At 35.9% G+C, this 21,863-nt stretch overlaps 1 protein-coding gene across 13 annotated transcripts in view; it reads right to left on the bottom strand.

Annotated features, from left to right (window-relative positions):
- gng2 (guanine nucleotide binding protein (G protein), gamma 2) overlaps nucleotides 1–20,902 on the bottom strand; it is a 35,670-nt gene extending 14,768 nt beyond the window's left edge. For 3 of the 13 annotated variants that reach the window (XM_087277896.1, XM_087277892.1, XM_087277899.1), the window contains exons 1-3: nucleotides 20,480–20,560; nucleotides 7,442–7,538; nucleotides 3,022–3,103 (exon numbers count right to left, since the gene is read on the bottom strand). The gene's annotated coding sequence lies outside the window, so the exon portion shown is untranslated. 13 annotated transcript variants of the gene reach the window in all.
- Nucleotides 20,903–21,863: the final 961 nt, after the last annotated feature.

Genomic DNA, 21,863 nt, shown 5'->3' with positions numbered 1-21,863 from the left:
TACGGGGGTGCTCATTTAATCCCCATCCCCAGAGAGAGGGCCATATGTGTGCCATTTACCCAAGCCACAGTTCTGCAGGGGCAGGAAGGCAGCAGGGAGATGGAAGTGGCGCCACAGGGGCTTTTTGAAGAGGCTGTTCTAATGCAGCTCAACAAGAATAATCAAGGTGTAATATTGAACCTCCATGGGCAGAAAAGGTTCCTCTCAATGGAACATTTTATAGCAAATGTGAAACATTAGATGTGCACATGGCTTATACACAAACACAGTGCTATGACATTGGAAAACATTAATGAACCCAATATTTTGTTACACAGTTTTAGAGCAAGTATAACTCATTAGAATTATCAATTATAAAGATAAATGTCCTGCACGATAATGTCCTGTGTGATTTTCATAGGCTGTTAAAGTTTTGTTTGTATTGTACTTCTGTGCTGGTCGGTTTGGTTCATGGCTTATTATGCATTGATATAGATTATTTTAAATCCCCATGCTAAAAAACAAATGGTAAAACTGTCTCCATAATGAGTAAATGACTGCTGAAAAAGTACTCCGTAATAATTATGTGATGCGAACTCTAATATTTGTTCATTAAGACCTATTTTAAAACTGTTTTAGGTGAGAAGTACCTGGCTGACCTATTTCACTTTCAATGGTTGCGTCACTGTCCCATGAAGTCATGAGAGAGGATTTATGAATGAGAATGAGCTGGTAGGTCATGTGATGATGACAACATTAATATCTGGTTCATTCATACAACCCATATTCATACTGCACTGTAAAAAGTGCAGGGTTCCACACGATTCCTTCATGTTGTCCTAACACAAATTGATTAAGTTAAGTTAATCGTGTTCACAAATTTAAATGGATTGAACATAAAACAATTAAGTTGTTTGAACAAGCAACAAAATAAATTTTTGAGTGTATGTATTAATCACGCTACTTACTAAACTACATTTTGAAATAGACTGCTCGCTCAGAGTTGCAACATAGGCTCATTTTAAAAACGCAGCCCTATATACATTTCTGGAGATCTCGAATTATGTAGCCAGAAGTCTTTAAAAGAACGATATGGGGTAGTATGACACTGTTCCTTTTCACTCTAGCAGCTGACCCATTATTTCTGTATGGAGGTACTAATTACCAGTTTGTCCAGTGGCATTTTTCTGTCTTTAAAACAAACGATATGAGATGGTATAACGCCATTCATTTTCGTTCTAGCAGCTGACTGATTAACTCTGGAGGTTTAGTTACTAGTTTGTCCTGTGGCATTTCGTCTTTAAAAACAAATGCTACGGGGAGGTATGAAGTCGTTCCTTTTCGCTCTAACAGCTGACTGATTACCTCCGGAGGTGCCAGTTTATCCAGTGGCTTGAAGCGTACGTCAGCGGACTTGAGATGCAGTGAAGTTGAGTGAGTTGTCAAGAGAGTGGACCGCAACAATGAGGTTTAAATCTGGCAAAGAATGGTTCCAGAAAATGGGTAGGACAAAAACAGAAGTCAAAAAATGAAATAAACAAGTAAATAACAGGTTAAGAGTATGATAAAATCTGAAAACGTCAGATCAAGGGAGAAATCAGGGGAGTTTTTTTCTGGATTGCTTTTCAAAACACTGTCGTTTGAGTTTAGGGAAGTGGGTAAGCGCTGGTCAGTCAGTGCTTTTGAAAAAACACTATCGGTTGGGTTTCAAGATGTGCTCGCTGCACTTTGTAACCACGATGATGTACTGGACTAGGTCCACTACGTTGTCGACATTGTACTGGCCAATAAAGAAATGTTTATGCTACTGTGATGGTTGGGTTTTGGGAACGGAGAGGTGTAGACAATCATCCATTATGTAGTGGACCTGGTCCAGTACGTCATCAAGAAGGATGGAGTGAGGACTGTCTCTCTTGGGTTTAGGGAAGGGTGTAGGTGGGGGATCGGTTAGTCGGTCGATCAGTCCCTCACTCACTAACTTACCAATTCACTTACTCAGTCAGTCAGTCAACATCAGCCTCAACTAGAGAGAAATTTGAGATCTCAAAGAGCATACACAGCGGACTCTGGTGGATTCGTGAAAGCAAAAATTGCAAAAAAAACATAGCTCCTAACATATTTGGCACTTTCCAGAAATGTATATAGGGCTACGTTAGAATGCAATTTTTTAAGAAACTAAAAGTGATGTTTGAGAACCCCTTAGTAAAACCATTTACTCATCTATCCAAGATTTTTATCAATTCTGCAAATGATACAAGTACATTACATGCTTTAAACTCAGTTTGGTTTTGATAAACGTTTCGCAAAACTCTAGCACAGTGCCCTAAATTACACGTATTGCATGCAACCAACAGCTCTTGTGTTACTGATTACTGACACAGACTGTTTTGTCTGACACTGTTGATGAAAAACAATCTTTTGAGATTTAAAAATGTACATAAATTACAATTGCAGTATTCTTTTGGTCCACTGAACTCAAAATAAAATTAAACCTTTATAATATTTGTGAATAGTCTGAGTGTATATGGATAATTATTTCATGTTTGTGTGCTGAGTTATTGTGTAATAATACCATTTATAGAAATGTTAAAGCCATTTTGCAAGATGTTTGTGATGTTTTGCATGTTGTGGGTGTGTATTTTGTGTGTAGAATTTAGAGAAATGTAGGTCTAGTTGCAAAATAAATTTGAAAACAAAAATGAATAAGCTGCGGTTTTGTCAACTTTCATGTTAAATGTTCAAGGTTTTTTTAGTCAAATGGATTCTGTTTGACATTTCTACTGTTCATCTGCTGGAAAAAAAGCCTAATATATCTAATGATGTAAATGTAAATATGATAGCATTTGTAATGTGATCATTGCAGTTGTGTCACAGGTACTGCTGTTCTTTTATATTTAGAATATATATTTACTGTTATTATATTTGTATGAACAGATCTCTTCTCTAGTAAGTCTATTATTTTTATTTAAGCATTATTCTGTGTTTTTGGTTCACCTACTGTTCTAGTTTTCTCTTGGTACACGTTTTCTGTTTGGCTCTCACCTTATTTTCGACTCTTTTTGTCTTCTGCCCGTTTTGTTGATCTTCAGAAGTGAGCTCACCTCCTGTGGTGCGTCTTCAGCCTCTGTTGAGAAAGGAAGCCATGCAGTTAGAGTCCATATGTTCAATATCCCAGTTGCAGCTCAAGGCTTTTTGGAATTGTTTATGTGCGTGCATGAGTGAGTGTGTGTTTCTCTTTCTGTGTGTGCAAGGGCACGTGTACTGGTCGAGGTGTTTAGAATGTCGCACCTTTCCCAGACTGTTAACAGGCCTGAGTGAAGTTTATCTTACGAAAGCCCAGGCTATATTATCATGCCTATATTCATTCATTCATTCATTTATTTTCTTGTCGGCTTAGTCCCTTTATTAATCCGGGGTCGCCACAGCGGAATGAACTGCCAACTTATCCAGCACGTTTTTACGCAGCGGATGCCCTTCCAGCCGCAATCCATCTCTGAGAAAATCATGCCTATATTATCATACAAAAACAACTAAAAGACCGACTTAAAATGATAAACTGTCACAAGAAAATATACTCACATTTACGCACCCACAAGTGATTCCAAACTATAATGAGTTACATTTTTCTGTTGAACTCAAAATAAGATATTTTGAAGAATGTTGGTACGTAACTATTTGCCATTTGTATCTTTTGGTCATTTTATTTTCCATTTAGAAAAGTGGGTAACACTTTAGATCACAATTCATGATATAAACAGACCATTAGTTAACACTGCTAGCTTAACAAACTACCAATTACCTGTTTATTAATAGTCCATTGTTGGCAGTTGTTGGGTTTAGGTTTTGGGTAACTACCAATGAACAGTTAATATCTTAATTATAGGCAGGTAATAAAGCAGTATTTAATAGTGTGAATTGTGACCTGAACTAAAGTGTTACCGAATAGGGTATTTAAAAAGATTTTGGTTTTGGTTCCTGTTTTACATTTTTAATTTCTATAGCTTCCAAGAATCCAAAAAGAGCCACATGTTGAGAAATAATGTTATGATTGCTGTTTTAGCATTAGGATATGATTGAATTGCCTCTTGTTACAGTTATGAAATAGTTTGATAACAAGCAGGAAATGTTCATGGGCCTATAACATGACCGCATTGATATGTTATAGCTACTTGTACAGTGCTCTGCATAATTGAGTACACCCCATTTTGAAAATGAATATTTTATCCATTTCTCAGTGAATATGCTATGTATTTTGGTCCATTCAAACAAAACAGATTTATTAAACATATAAATGTATTAAAACATTATTTAAGACACCTAACATATTTAGAAATTGAAATTAATGAAATTAAATTCAAGCTAAATATTGCAAAAAAAAACTTTTACACAAAATTTACACAAAATATTTTAGTATTTTGCTTCTCGACTTTTCCTCTTTTTAAAATTTGTATTAAATATTTTTCTATAACATAAATTTAGAGATAATAGTCTATATATGTGCATGACAGAAATGTGTCACTGTAAAGGAGTATGCGGCAAAGGATTATTCAAGGAAAAAAAACTTGTCTGTTTTCTGGTGATCGTTTGCTATTCAAAAAATGTAAAAAATCTAATCAAAAACCTTTTTGCTCATACATTTTTCACCAAGAAAAGAAAAACATTTTTGAATTTTTATTTATAATACCTGTTTCTAAAAGGAAAATAAAATTTCAAAAAGATAAACATTCCAATATTGCTCAGAATATGTTGTTTTTCGTTCAGCAGAAGAAAAAAAAATAGTGTGTGAACAATGACAGAATTTTTGTGTGAACTGTCTCTTTAGGTTTGATAATAACACATTCACTTTGTGATATCTAGCAGCATTTAGAAGAACTTCTGAGAGTACAGAGTGGTCTTCCTGTATTTCCACCCCACCTTCCCTCTTTCTCTTCCTCTGTCTGTCTCTGTCAATGTGATAAATGGGCCAATTACTCTGCTAGAGCAGGTTCCACTATTGTGAATCACTTCCACACAGAACGTTCCAGCAACATTTAATCTCTCCACGTCTTTTCAGTCTCACTGGACAGCACCACCAAAACATTTAAACAGCATTACCGTCCACCGCAAGCTGGTATAAACTGAGTCACCCTGTTACACTGATACTTTGTTTTTGAGCAGAACTGACGCACTCGCATAGTGGCTTCACTGAAGGTAACATGATTACTATAATGCAAGAATGAGGAACAAGAGCCTCACACTTTAACATAAAACACTGGTCACATGTCCATCTTTTCACAGGACAAAGCCTTAAAGCGTGAGAAAGAATGATTTTACTAAACGGTTCAGCAAGTACTTCTTGTGCTGTTATTCAACCTAAGCATTAAGATGTCATTATTACTGCGCTGCCTTAAATTTTTAAGCTGAAGCCGATTAACCTCATGAGTCCATTGAACTTAAATTATGTGTAAACTTACTTAAAACAGCTTGCTTAACTTATAAAAATAAGTTAGAACATAATTATGGTAGTTTAATAAGTTACAATGACCTAAAAACATATATTGTCAGGACTTATTGATCATATTTTTTACAGTATGTGTATATCTTGACGTTTTTGTAGGTTGTTGTTTTTTTTTTTTTTTTTTGTTGAATTGTGAGCATACACCTGAAACGTGGGGTTTTTGTGGCTTGAAATGTGGCTTGACATACTATGCATTATATTTTGTAAATTTTCAATTGTTTAAGTTTTTATTCATCTTAAAATTTATTAATCCATTAGTTGGATTAGATAGTTCATCTGTTGTTTGTCTCTAATGCTTGGTGGTGGAAAAGGAAAAATATTCCGACTTAAATTCATTCAACATGTGGATAATTTTTGTCATGCTAAAGTAACAGTAGTGGAAATAGTGTTTTTTTTCTCCAGTAAAACTGATTATCGCAATAAATAAATAATAAATTAACCTTTGTTCAACTAGACCTTAGTTCAGTTGATTGGTTGTTGATCAGTTGGAGGCAAACCACTGACACACTGTCAAACCCAACAGAAAACTTTATCAAATGAAATGAGTATAGTTAACTCAAAATGTACTGAAAGTTTATTCTACTCATTTGAAAAGAGTTTTGAATCAGTGTTGAAGGTATTGAGTTTATTAAATCCCTCATTACTTAAACTTAAATGAGTTAAATTCACAGTACTCATATGGATTAGTTTTTGAGCTTAAATGGTTTGCTGCAATCAGTTTCCTTAAATGTTTTAGTTACCTTAACTTGTTAAGTTTTACAGTACTCAGTTGGTTTGAGTTCTCTTTATTTATTGTTTTTTACTGTGCTACAATGGCTTTGTTTACTCAAATGGATTAAGGTCACAGTACTCATTAGGATTCGTTTTTAAACTTAATGGTTTGTTGCAATCGGTTTTCTCAAAGTTACCTTAAGTTTTTGGGTTTAACAGTGCAGAAAGGGGCTTATTTATGAACAAAGGACTTAAAAATCTGTCCAGGCTAGCCTGCTAATCCTGACCGGTGCGTGCGTGTAAACGGTTTTTCATTTCGTTTTAGGCTTGAGCTACTAAATAAACACTGAAGTCTATTTAACTGATTATATTTTAATTACATTACAACATCGCTGCTGTAAAATAACCTATATAAAATGGAAAAAAGTCACATTAACCGTTCACCGGAAGTATATCGATATGGGAAGAAACACTAACTCTGCATATACCCTATCCCATTCACACAGATAAACAAAAAGATGTGCTTTTTTTTGAATACCAGATCAGTAATTGGGAGTATCACAAAGTACTCACACATGACGATAGACTTAATGCATAAAGTCCATGGGTATGATGGCATCATTGTCATAAAATTACATTATTCTCATTTACTTGGATAGCCTAAATGTGCATATTGAAATCAATTTTCAAAAGCTTGCATTTTCAGGCCCCCCAAAAAACTGCTGTCATTTAAATGAATGAAGAAATGCCATGTAAACATAATAAATTAAAAATGAAATGTAAATAAAATAGTAAATTAAATGAAAAAAGTCTTGCACACTATATCAGCTTTTACCTGAAATTCATTTAAAAATATTGAGTTTGTAATATACTGTAAATTATTTTACATAAAAATGATAAACCTTTAATCATTTTAGGCTGGTTTGTTGCTCTTAGATGCTTTGTTGGCCAGTTTTATAGGATTTTTGAGCTGTTTTGAGCTACATCGAAGAATTTGCTCTTCAGTGTTTGGACTTTCAGCAGTGAAAATTAAACTACACTGAACTGAGCTAAACTGAATTTCAACTCTGAAAACAGGACTGACACAGTTTCAGTTTACTCGAACTTCTACATTATGCTGCTTTGACACAATCTACATTGTAAAAGCATTATAGAAATAAAGATGAATTGAACTGAACTGTTAGAATGTTGTCTGTCCAAGAACAAACAAGCAAGAAGGCTAAAAGAAAATGATAAGATAAAATGTAATAACACCTAAAACATTTCCAAGTACTGGGTTGCGGCTGGAAGGGCATCCACTATGTAAAACATATGCCAGAATAGTTGACGGTTCATTCTGCTGTGGGCACCCCTGAAAAAAAAGAGAATAAGTCAAAGGAAAATGAAAGAATGAACACCTTAAACCATAAACCCCAGTAAAATATAAATGATATATAAATAAAAAAGCTCAGTTAACCATATAGTGCTGGTTTAAAGTTTTCAAATAGTGTGCAGTGCACTGGCGACATTAACTTTCACTGATCCCATCCTTCTCTATCCTTTCTCTATTGTTTTTTGTCAATATATACTGTTCTGTCATAAAATACCAACACAACAATCTAAAACAAAACGCTTGCAATTGACAAATGGGCTTGATTGACCAGCCCCACAATGTTGGTTATGTTCACAACCTATTTAACTTCCTTCCTGGGACATACTAAGCAATAATTATTTTTTATTTAAATAGTTTTGAAACCCATTTCCCACATTTTGCATTGTCTGGCCCCCAAAATACTGAACAAGCAAAAATGCTATGTGAAAAAACACATTAAGCAATATCAGAGCAGTAAACCAGATGCTTGCAACTAGAACATAGGGTTCTACTAACATTACAATGACAACCCACTGTACTTCTGTAATGTGGCATGTTCAACAAGAAGAAATGTAGAACAGTTTTTTTGTTCAGTGTAAATGCACTGCAACATACATACTTTAAAGACTACATTTTTATTGAGTCAGTGGCTGTTGATTAACACTATCCAACAGTCTGCATGGCCTTAAGAATGGTTTGATGAAGCATTATCAACACAAACACATGCATTAATGAATAAAACACAATAAAGACAGATAATATCCAAAATACAGGGATATTTTTGTCATATTGATATTAACATTAGACTAAACCAAGTCAAAGAGGAGCTTTCTCTCTGCAGAATCATGCATGTGTGTGTTAGATTGTGCTTTAACCCAGGTGCAGTGGAAAAACACGCCTGTGGCAACATTTCTTTACTCTTGCACGCTTCAGTTCTCTGCTTTTTGCACATTTCACCATACTTTCAGAGTGAAATGTCCTATGAGGGCCATTAAAAAACATGTTGAGTTTTCTCCAAAACTCATTATGAACATCAACATGCCATAGTCTTATTGCATTGTTTGTTGTTGTACGTATCACAAGTGTGTGCACCACCAGATGTGCTGCTGAGCAAGTTTACAGCAGACAATCTATAGTTTACAAATCAAAGTGCATTGAATTGTACAAGAATAGACTACAAAAAGCGTTCATTAATCTTTTTAATTCCTTTTGTTGAAGTTCTAAAAGTTTTTTCAATAGCTTTGGCAAAGAATTTAAACTATTACAGATTGTTTTACTTACAATGTATAAATTTTACATAACCAGATCAGTTTACATACTATATGCTTGCACTTATAAGATGTAAGAGGTTTAAATTAGTTAAAGTAGTTCACTAATATAATAAAAGTCTATCATTTATTCACCTTCTACTTGTTCCTTATCTGGATTAGTTTCTTTCTTTACTAAATAAATAAACTAATTAGATCATTTGAAAAGTGTTGGGCACTCACTTCCATGATGTAAAAGTATTACTATTGAAGTCAATCAGAGACGAATTTGGTGATTTGGGGGCCCTAAGTAATTGCAGGCATGGGACCTAAAAGTCCTAATATACACCCTTTGCATTTATTTATTTATTTATTTATTTATTTATTTATTTATTTATTTATTGTGCTGTCTTTTTCTTATGTTAATTTTCTTTTCTAAATTTTTCTTTATCTTCAAAATTAAAAAAGAAAACAACTAAAGATAATCAATAGGTTGTTTTGTTGGTAAAATTAAATCTTGGTCTGCATGGACTGCTCCATGTTTGGGTGGGGGGTTGTTAGCTACCATCACCATACAAAATATGACAGACAACTATGTTATATATAATTTATAGCTATAGTTTAGGGCGACATGTGGGTTCAGTAGTTAGCACTGTGGCCTCACAGCAAGAAGGTTACTGGTTGAAGTCCCGGGTGGGTGAGTTGGCGTTTATGTGTGGAGATTGCATGTTCTCCCCTTGTTCGCATGGGTTTCCTCTGGGTCCACCGATTTCCCACACAGTCCAAACACATGTGGTAAAGGTCAATTAAATAAATTTAAAAATTCCCATAGTGTATGTGTGTGAATAAGTGTGTATGGATGTTTCCCAGTACTGACTTCCAGCTGGAAAAACATATGCTAGATGAATTGACGGTTTATTCTGCAGTGGCAGATAAAATATAAATAAATAAATAATAAACATGTGGGACCCCTTAGGGATGAGTACATTGTGAGTAAATTTTCATTTTCAGGTAAACTGTATGAAGAGAGCTTAACGTGCTGCAACTTAAGAATACACATGCAATTACAAAAAACACCAGCAAATTGGTTTGCCAGCTCACATGCTGCAAATCCTCCCAACGCAAACACGTTAATAAAACGCACTGTATTTTCCCAAGATGCAAACAATTTACGAAAATGCACTGCATTTTCTCAAAACACACACAAATTATAAAAACATCTGCGTTTTCTCACACTTGCAAAAACATTTGAACACAACGGAAATGTTTCAAAGGGACCCAAAAATGTGACGGACACGTCTGTGACTATTGTGCCATGTTTAATTCTCAGAGAAGTTGTTTAAACGATGAGGGTTTTTTTTTGTTTGTTTGTTTGTTTTAACATTCTGATTTCCTTGTCTTTTATATTTTATTAGCCTAAATACCCATAATTGCCATGTCCGTCATGATTTAGGGTCCCCTTAAAACATTTCGGTTGTGTCCTATTTGAAAGTGTTGTGAGAAAATGCAGCGTGTTTTCCTAAATTGTTTGCTTTGTGTGAAAATGCAACGCATTTGTTTAAAAATGTGTATGTGTTGTGAGGATTTAGAGCACGTTAAGATCTCTCCGCCATCAGAAAACAGTCCATTTAAACATAATATCAAAGGAGATTTTGTGTGTTAGGATTGCTTAATAAGAAAATACGTGCTCAACTTGCAAGAAAAAAAAGCAGGTTAAAGCGATAGTTTATCCAAAAACTAAAACTATGTCAATATTTACTCACCCTTTTCTTATTTCAGTCCTTTTTGTGTCTCTTTCTTCTGTTGAACACTAAAGAAGATATTCTTAGGAAAACTGGAAACCTGTAACCATTGACTTCCACACTGTTTATTTTTTCCTACTGTAAAATTCAATGGTTACAGGTTTTCCGCCTACTTCAAATATCTCCTTTTGTGTTTAACAGAAGAAGGAAGCCCACAAAGGTTTGGAGGGTGAGTAAACAGTAAACACATTTTCATTTTGGGTGTACTATCCCTTTAATAGACAGTCAGCCTCGCTTTTCTGAAAAGGTATAAAGGTTGGTGTTTTGCTGACACTATTGTTCATTTCAGCTGTAAACCACAGTAAATGGTCTCACTGTATAGATACGGGTTCTAAAGTTTTGCAACAATGACTGTAGAATCACATTTTTCCAGTGATCTTATGTTGCAACAGCAGACACTAGCCAGTTTAATAATTTATCCACTGAGCCCCAGATGGTACAGAGTGAGAGAGACAGATTTATAATGCTTTTCTGGTATCACTCCAGGGGTCCCCCAGTAGACACTGACCCTGGCAGCAGATCTCAAGACTCAAAGCATGTCTGTCACTCCATTTCCCCACACACTGGACATTCACTCCGTCAAAAAACCTCCCATGCACATTCGACAAGCTGCCACGCTTCAGGTTTAGAAGACTCAGGAACGCGAGCAAGAAATGATTGCTTCGTGGTTTGTTTCCTGTGCGGTTGCCTTATCAGACGGTCTGCTCTTGTGTAAGGTTCAGTCTTATAAACATTAGCCTCTCCTCACATGGTATGAGTTAGGGAAAGAGCAGGGCAATTTTTCATGAATTTAGCTAGTGGTTAATACAAAATTCAAAAACAGTGACTTCATACAACATTATAAACAGGAGTTGATTTAAAAGAAGGATGAGATCGGGATTGTGGAGATGTTTTAATGAAACAGCAGCATGTGTGTGTGTGTGTGTGTGTGTGTACGTGTGTGCAGTGGGTTAAAATGACTTCCTGCTGAATCTGCCACTTGGCCAAGAGCAACACCCAAGGTTCCCGGAGAGTTAACAATATTCCAAACATCCGGGGCTGCGTTCTCTATACTTTCAACAAAGTCAATGTCTAAAACATTCTTAAGCGGTGTCTCTTAATTACACAGATGTTCCATTGCTACTTCAATAATTCAAAGTTTTTATTTAAAGCTTTTTTTTTTTTTTTTTTAAATGAGGCAACTTCAGAGTTATTATCAATTATCTGAATGTGACATTAATAAGTAAGTGTTTTGTGTGAAATGTTCACTTGTGTTTAATTTTATAAACTAGCATGCCTTCAAAATTCCAAAAAAACAGATCATTTAGTGCATTTATTAGCAGAAATTGACAATGGTCTGTATATGGTGCATGTTTTCAGACAAAAAATACAAAGGAAGGAAAAATGTTATATCTTCCTCTGTTCTGACTGTTCTGTTTGAGCGCGATCAGAGATGCTGCTTTTATTTGATCGACACAACATTGTTTTTCTCTCCGTTTCACTAAGGAAAGTAGATCAAGATGAAAGTGGAGCAGAACATCTGTGCGTCTCTGAGAAACACGGTTGTCTTTGAATAGTTTAAGTGAGTCAGTGGTTCAATGATCCAGTCATTTGCTTTGTTTCTAAATGAATCAGGCTTTTTAAACAAATCACTTGAGTGATTCAGTGAATCATTCATTAAGTAGGGCTGGACGATTCATCAAAAAGTAATCGAAGTTGACATTCAGAACCTATAACTGTTCGAAATCTTTTTCGAATTGTTATTATATTTAAACATTAACCAGTTTACATTACCTGCATGAATTATTTATTAACTTCTAAAAAATAGTTTTTTAAACCAAGGCCAGGACAAGTCCTAAACTAATAACCTGATTACTGTCTAAATAAGTTCTCGATATCTTCATGCTAAAGGTTTGGTATTACATAAAATGTGTTTGTGACACCAGAATTGCTCAGTAAAGTAAAATAAATGCAATATAAACTTGGCCTGTGCGATTAATCAAATCGCAATCGCAATTTGAAACATTGCGATTAGCTAATCGCAGGCCGTGATATAAAATATATATGTATTATTTAATTTTCCTCACCCATAGCAAATGCGTGACTGCCGTCTATGTGTGACAGTCCTACTAAACCAGGGGTGGGCAAACTCGGTCCTGGAGGGCCGGTGTCCTGCACAGTTTAGCTCCAGCTCTAATCTCACACACCTGCTTATAGATTTCTAGTGATCTTGAAGACACTGATTAGTTTGTTCAGGTGTGTTTGACTAGTGTTGGAACAAAACTCTGCAGGGACCTTGAGGATCAAGTTTGCCCATCCCTGTACTAGCCAATTGAGTGAGCACACTTTTGTTCTGCTAAGTCGGAATTGTGCAACCGAACTTTGCAGAAAGACCACAAAAAAACACAGGAAAGCGTGGACAATTGGGATAATGGTGTCTGCTGCTTCAAAAGCATTAATAGACAAATTAATATCAAAGAAAAACAGGACATCAGTAATAGGGGAATATTTTGGTTTCAATGTCACAGACACCAAACAAAAACAGATCATTTTTAAGAGCTGTCGTAGAATTGTTGCTACGGCTTACAGAATATTGAGCTGAAGCTTGACTACAAAATTAAATCCCAAATCAAATCGCAATGTCAGAAAAATCGCAATTAGTTATTTTCCCCAAATCGCACAGCCCTAATATAAACAAAGATCTTCTTTGGCAAACCATGAACCATTAAGTACGACTCATCAATTCAAGCTGTATCTCTGTTCTTCTTTCCGTTTCACTAAGGAAAGTAGATCAAGATGAAAGTGGAGCAGAACATCTGTGCGTCTCTGAGAAACACGGTTGTCTTTGAATAGTTTGAGTTAGTCAGTGGTTCAATGATCCAGTCATTTGCTTTGTTTCTAAATGAATCAGGCATTTTGAACAAATCACTTGAGTGATTCAGTGAATCATTCATTAGGTAGGACTGGACAATTCATTGAAAAGTAATTGACATTCAGAACCTTTAATTGATCAAATTTTCCCAGTTAATTTTTTTTGAATTGTTATTGTATATAAGCGTCAACAAGTGTACATTTCCTGCATGAATTATTTATTAGTTTCTAAATAATTACTTTTTAACCCTGAGCAGGGCAAGTCTTAATCTAATGATCTGATTACTGTCTAATTAACTTCTCAATATCTTCATGCTAAAGGTTCATATTACATAAGATGTGTTTGTGACACCAAAATTGCTCAGTAAAGAAAAATATATGCAATTTAAACCAAGACCTACTTTGCCAAACCATGAACCATTAAGTACAACACATAAATTTAAGCTGTATCTCAACATGGGCCACGAAACTTCAGAAGCATCTACAATTGCAAGCTCTATTAATGCAGTGAGCAGTGTTTAATGTCTAGCAGAGCACTAACCAGAGCTCAGGCTGTCGTCCTGTTGAGGCTTCCACTGTTCTGACTTTTCTGTTTCTGATCAGAAAAGCTATATTGAGTTGATTCGACAGACACAACATTGTTTTTTTTTCTTTTTCCGTTTCACTAATGAAAGTAGATCAGAATGAAAGTGGAGCAGAACATCTGTGTTTCACTGAGAAACACAGCTGTTTTTAAATGGTCAGTGGTTCAATGATCCAGTCATTTGCATTGTTTCTAAATGAATCTGTCTTTTTGAACAAATCACTTGAGCGATTTAGTGAACTATTCATTAAGTAGGGCTGGGCAATTCAACGAAAAGAGATTGAAATCGACATATAGAACCTATAATCGATTGAATTTTTCCAGGATGATTTTTTAAAAATACTTTCCCTATGGTTACTTGCAAAAACATTGAAAATAATTACTTTTTTAAAAAAGTGTAAGTCATTTATTTTCACTCTTTTTATAAGAAAATAATCACTTCTCATGTTAGGCAATATGTGTGTTAATTTCATTTGTACAACAATGATGTTCAATAAATAATCATAGATAGTAGATAGTGTGTGTTTCCTTTAGTTATTCTAAAATCCAGTAATGCACTGTTCATTCAAAAATCTCTCACCTAATGTAATAAGTCACCTAATGTAATAATCGTTCATTAAATGTAATCGAGTAAAATGTTCAATTAATTGAGATTTTGATTTTAGGCTAAATCGCCCAGCCCTGTCATTAAGGCAGAACAAAAATACAGTATGTCAAAACAAAGTACACTTTAATCATTAATATAGAAAATAGATTATTCAATAGATCATTTTGTCAGTACTGCACACTTTACACAATATTTGGCTATGGGGTGTTGTTAATGTGGAGCACAATAGATCTCTGTAAGCTGTTGTAGATTTAGTGTAAACCATAGCTTTGTGGTACTTAGTGCTTTTAAGAAAAACAGTTACTTTATAAAAGTCTATGTTAATATCTGACCAAATATCCCTACCAAAATATTAACACTTGATATTTTGGACATTGAGCTGTCATTTTGTTAGACTCCACAACAGCTTTATGAATCACACACTCACTTGCCACTTTATTAGTTACACCTGTCCAACTTCTCATTAATGCAAATTTCTAATCAGCCAATCACAAGGTGATTTAAGTGATATTGAACTTGGCATAAATAACCACTCATTACAACAGAGGAATGCAGGAGAGCATCTCTGAATGCGCAACATGTCCAAGCTTGAGTCAGATGGGCTACAGCAGCAGAAGATGGGTGCCGCTCCCGTTAGCTAAGAACAGGAAACTGAGGCTACAATTCACACAGGCTCACCATAATTGGGCAATTGAGGAGTGGAAAAACATTGCCTGGTCTGATGAGTCTCGATTTCTGCTGCAACATTCGTATGGTAGGGTCCGAATTTGCCGTCAGCAACATGAAAGCATGGATCCATCCTGCCTTGTATCAGTGGTTCAGGCTGGTGATGTAATGGTGTGAGGGATACTTTCTTGGCACACTTTGGGCCTATTAGTACCAATTAAGCATCGTGTCAATGCCAAAGCCTACCTGAGTATTGTTGCTGACCATATCCATGCCTTTATGACCACAGTGTACCCATCTTCAGATGGCTACCTCCAGCAGGATAACATGCCATGTCATAAAGCGTGATTCATCTCAGACTGGTTTCTTGAACATGACAGTGAGTTCACTCTACTCAAATGCCCTCCACAGTCACCATATCTCAATTCAATAGAGCACCTTTGGGATATGGTGGAACAGGAGATTCGCATCATGGTTGTGCAGCTGACTAATCTGCAGCAACTGCTATCATGTTAATATGGACCAAAATCTCTGAAGAATATTTCCAGTACCTTGTTGAATCTATGCGAAGAATTAAGGTAGCTCTGAAGGCAAAATGGGGTCCAAGCTGCTACTAATAAGGTGTACCTAATTAAGTGGCCGGTAAGTGTATGTACTTCAATAAAACTTTTTCCTTAGAAAATTTGTTTAAAAAAATTGAAAAGTTGGAAATTATTGTGTAACTTTAGCTGCAATAATTTTCAGGATGTGCATGATTTAAAGACGCTTTACATGTGAGAAGGTCCACAGAGTGAGAGTTTATCAGGTCTTTGACTCCAAAGTAGCACACACAGGCACATATAGTCATAAAAACATGACATCAAACAACTTTGCACTGGGTAATAAAGTGGAGAAAAGATGCCTGGTGTGAGTATTAGTCAGAGTGGTTGAGTCTACAAACAGAGCATGAAGTCATTTTCTCCTTCATGGCAATACTCTCTCTCTCTGTCTCTCTCTCCTGTACTCACTCTCCTAAAGTGAAGTAAGTGGATGAAAGAGTCTGGTTGTGTTTCTTAGGAAAGAGCGGAAAAATAATAAATGGAAGAAATTTAGTTCAGCTTTTAACAAAGACCTTTGTCTCACACAGCTGTTCATACTTACACACACACACACACACACACACACACACACACACACACACACACACACACAGAGTCCAGACAGCAGCAGATCCGCCCACTCTGAACAGTGAACTGTAAGATGTGCTGCTCCTATATTATTCACATCTATTCAAGAACATCTCCACCTCCTATTCTTATTCTTTGAACAAAATATTCTGCTATCTAGTAATGTTCTTATCCTTTGCCAGATTACACATACTTCTGACGATATACACTACCGGTCAAAAGTTTGGGGTCAGTTGGATTTTTAAATGTTTTAAAATAAGCTTCTTCTGCTCACCAAGGCTGCATTTATTTAATCAAAATACAGTAAAAATTGTGAAATAGTGACATTTTATTGAACTATAAAACAACTGTTCAAAAGTAGTTTTATAATCTATTTTAATCATTTATTCCAGTGATTTTACAGATGAATTTTCAGCCTTATTACTCCAGTCTTCAGAGTCACATGATCCTTCAGAAATCACCATAATATTTATTATTATTATGGGGCAACGCGGTGGTGCAGTAAGTAGTGCTGTCGCCTCACAGCAAGAAGGTCGTTGGTTCAAGCTCGGCTGGCTCAGTTGGCATTTCTGTGTGGAGTTTGCATGTTCTCCCCACGATCGCTTGTGTTTCCTCCGGGTGCTCCGGTTTCCCCCACAAGTCCAAAAATATGTGGTATAGGTGAATTCAGTAAGCTAAATTGTCCATAGTGTATAAGTGTGTATGGATGTTTCCCACTGATAGGTTGCAGCTGGAAGGGCATCCGCTGTGTAAAATATATGCTGAATAAATTGGCGGTTCATTCCACTGTGGTGACCCCAGATTAATAAAGGGACTAAGCCAAAAAAAATGAATGAATGAAATATTATTATTATTACACTGTAAAACCCAAAATGTTAAGGTAACACAAACCATTTGAGGATACCGATTGCAACAAACCATTTAGGTTAAAAAACTAATCCTAATGAGTACTGTGAACTTAATCCATTTGAGTAAAAGAAGCAATTTGAGCACAGTGAAACCCAATAAATCAAGAGAACTCAAACCAACTGAGTACTGTAAAACCTAATAAGTTAAGTCAATACTAACCGTCTGAAGAAACCGATTACTACAAACCATTTGAGTTAAAAAACTAATCTATAATGAGTACTGTGAACTTACTCCATTAAAGTTAAAGTAATAAGGAATTTAATTAACGCATTACCTTAAACACTGAGTTCAAACTCTTTTCAAATGAGTAGAATTAACTTTCTACACTTATTTCATTTGATAAAGTTGACTGTTGGGTTTTACAATGTATTATTATTATTATTATTAATAATAATGGTAATAGTAAAAAGGCAACAATGGCTGGAGTAATAATTTCATTTAAAACTACATACAATAAGAAAGCAGTTAGTTTAAAAATTTTCATAAACATTTTTCCAAAATTTGTACATTTAATAAATGCTGCCTTGATGAACAGAATAACTTTTCGTAAAAAAAAATAAATGAATAAAAATTTTGACCAGTAGTGGATATGACCCAGGACCATAGAACCTGTCAATAGTTGTACATTGTTCAAACCTGTGCAATGTTTCGCTTTTCAATGATAAATACTTTGTCAGAATAAGACAATAATTGGTAGAGATAAAGCTATTTGATAATCAAGAATCTAAGAGTTTAAAAGAAAAATCCAAACCACTGAGAAGACCACGTTTAGAAGCTAAAATAAAGTTCTCAACAATGCACAGTACCAATTGAGCTTTTATATATTTACAGTTGGAAATTTACAAAACATGGAACACACTCTTTACTTAATATTGTTATGATTTTTGCCATTCATCCAATGCATTTGGCTGTTGCCAGAAATATATCAGTGCACCATAAGATGTGGAAGAATTAATTTTATCTTATCCATAATCTAAGCACTATAAGTTCCATGTTTAGTCACATTAGTCATGTTCAATATAAAGGTAACGTTTACATTCTATTAATTGTTATTCACCTATTATCTGAATTAATTATGAATTATTCAAAGAACATAAACATTGATTTTGATAGTTTTAAAATGTCACAATAAGCCACCATTTTGCCAATTTTCATTCTTTTAGTGCAAAATGTACATCTTGGTTTGTTGTTGTATATAAACATTATATATTCAAAAAGGAGGTGTTTGGGTAAAGTTTTTTTTTTGGCTATATTTTGTTGTATGTTTTGTTTTATTATTTTACTGTATTTCCATGTAATATTCTGTTATGTTTTCTTTATTTTGTGAAGTAATATTGGGACTTGTTTCTGTATTTTCATTTTGATTCCAGCGATCCGAGTTCAAAAATCTTGGTGAGACCTGTATTTTTAACTGCATTTCATTGCATTGTACTTGTACATGTGTAATGACAAAGATGAATCTAATCTATATTCATGGCGAAAACATTTACTAAATATACAATCCGGATGTGTATAAAAAGAAGCAACTTATTGTGATAAACACTGTCTGATGAAGAGCTGTGTGTTCGAAAAGTTACACGCCTTGCATTGCATCAGCCTTATATAATTAGAATAAATTGCCAATTTTAGAGCTTTGGTGTTGTCGCCTTTTAAATATACAGTTGATGTCAGAGTTATTAGCCACCCTTTTATTTATTTATTTTTTTAATATTTCCCAAATGATGTTTAACAGAGCAAGGAAATTTTCACAGTATGTCTGATAATGTTTTTTCCCCTGGAGGAAGTCTTTTTTGTTTTATTTCGGCTAGAATAAAAGCAGTTTTTATTTTTTAAAACCATTTTAAGGTCAAAATTATTAGCTCCTTTAAGCAATTTTTTTTCAATAGTCTAAAGAACAAACTATTGCTATACAATATCTTGCCTAATTAATCTAACCTGCTTAGTTAACCCGATTAACCTAGTTAAGCCTTTAAATGTTACTTTAAGCTGTATAGAAGTGTCTTGAAAAATATCTAGTAATATTAATTACTCATCATCATGGCAAAGATAAAATAAATCAGTTTTCAGAAATGAGTTATTAAAACTATTATGTTTAGAAATGTGTTGGGAAAAATCTCTTCGTCAAACATAATTTGGGGGGAAAATAAACAGGGGGGCTAATAATTCTGACTTCAACTATATATTTTGCACTTTTTGCTTTTTGACTGTGCTCCAAGTTAAAGTGATGTGCGTGTTTTTGTACATTTTTTCAGCGTAAACATTAACAAGTTTAACAAGTTTACCCACATAAACTATTTGTTCACTTCCAAATAATCACTTTTTAAACCATGGCCAGAGCAAGTCCCAATCTAATGATCTGATTACTGTCTAATTAAGTTCTCGATATCTTCATGCTAAAGGTTCATATTACATAAGAAGTGTTTGTGACACTAAAGTAAAGAAAACCCAGACCTACTTTGCCAACTCATGAACCAAGTACGACACAACATGTGCCACAAAGCTTCAGTAGCATCTACAATTACAAGCTCTATTAATGCAGTGAGCAGTGTTTAACATCTAGCAGAGCACTAACCAGAGCTCAGCCAGCCGTCCTGTTGAGCGGAACCTTCCGCAAGAACGGGCTCTGTTCTAGAGCGATCACCGCAATACTCTGGGGACTCCTGGGGGATTCCTCTCAAATATTCAAGCCCCTCTCTCCTCCTGCCATTCCTCCATCACTCTCTCCAGCATCTTCTCCATCCCCTCCCCCATGCCCTCCTCCTCCTCCTCTTACATCCCCCATCTCCGCCAGCATTTACCCCAAACAGATGCTCCCCACATGCCTCGTACACCTGACCAAAAAGCCCATTTCTGCATGAAAATCACCAATCCCTCACAAACACGATGACCGTCCCCAGAGCGCACGGATTTACACTGACACACATAGAACAGCCATGCAAGACTAGTCACACAGAACAAACACACCCATCCACACTGTAAGAAAATCATCCAATGCAGGTGCACACACAAATACATTCATACATAATGACAAAATAATCCTTTTTCAATTAGACAGCTGACAAACCAATCTCATTAAGCCAATTTATGCAAATCAAAAGGTTTTTCACTCACCTTCTATTCACACAATCTTCAATCACACTAGAGCTGTATGTAACGGTGGTAGCACACTTGCACTCCTCGATCAGACACTCTGGCACCCACACACACACACATACACACTCATACACTACAACACCCAGCTGACAGCCTTCCTCTGGCCCCGCCCATCAACTAGTGGAATCGCTCAGGAAGCCTGCTGAAAGCCACTTCCTCTCGCTCCCAAACACTAACAAACACATTGTTTGTTAAAGGAAAAACCATCACGTTTACCTGCTGCCTCGTCAGTCAGAGCATTTCCAAGTGCTTTTGGTCTTGTGCTTCAATAGCGGTGTGTAATTTCTGCTCTTTGGCTCCCTCATGCATGTGCAGCTCAGCACTGAGGTTCTTGCACTGAGCTGACAAGGAACACAGATAAATATCCACAACTGCCCCTCCCCCAGAGCGAGTGCGTTTGTGTGTGTTTAAAAGAAACAGAGAGAGAGAAACCCTCCCTTTCAGAGTCATTGTGCTCACATACACACACAGATACAGCCTGAGCTCCTGTAATCAAAAGCTTAATCTTCGGTCTCACGATATTGGAGCGGCAGAAGATTAAAAAAAGGAATTGCGACTGGCAACTCTTCAATAAACGCACACATACATACTGTTATGGTGGAGGTGATGATGTGTTAGATGATTACAGATGTGTGTGTGGTTGTCGCTGTGCTATTTTTGGAAGGTAAAACAGTTACGCTGTTTGTCTCTCGAGACCAGCGAGACTACGTTTTGGCACATTAGGATCCCCATATGAGTACTGTGAGCTGAGCGTCGCTGATCACCAGCATATTAGGTTTTGTTTTAGTTTGAGCGGCTACTTTTGGAAGGTGGTCACTTCCTTGTGTGGGTAAAGATCATGTTGATCAACCTGATTATTAACAGATGGGTATGCTGGTCCTATATCTAGAGAAGGGGTTCCCAAACTTTTTAGCTCTTGACTCCCAGAATAATAATTCCAGTGATTCACGAACCCCACTATTCTCGAAGGTGGTAATAAACATACAATTGTACACAACAGTGTACACACACCAATAGGAACTATATAAGCATGAGCACATTTACAACACACATAGATGCAACAGCAAACACTCATATAATTTTTCATAGCCATTATTCATTTGTTTCATTTAATATTAACCTCAATGAGAATGGTGGGGGGTGGGTGAGGCAGTGGCGCAGTAGGTAGTGCTGTCACCTCACAGCAAGAAGGTCGCTGGGTCGCTGGTTCAAGCCTCTGCTCAGTTGGCGTTTCTGTGTGGAGTTTGCATGTTCTCCCTGCCTTCGCGTGGGTTTCCTCCGGGTGCTCCGGCTTCCCCCACAGTCCAAAGACATGCGGTACAGGTGAATTGGGTAGGCTAAA

Source organism: Danio rerio, chromosome 13 (genome assembly GCF_052040795.2).
Source record: "Danio rerio strain M-AB ecotype USA chromosome 13, GRCz13ab, whole genome shotgun sequence".
In the NCBI taxonomy this organism is placed as follows: domain Eukaryota; kingdom Metazoa; phylum Chordata; class Actinopteri; order Cypriniformes; family Danionidae; genus Danio; species Danio rerio.
Note: the sequence above shows the minus strand (reverse complement) of the source record. Positions and strands in the feature narration are given on the sequence as shown.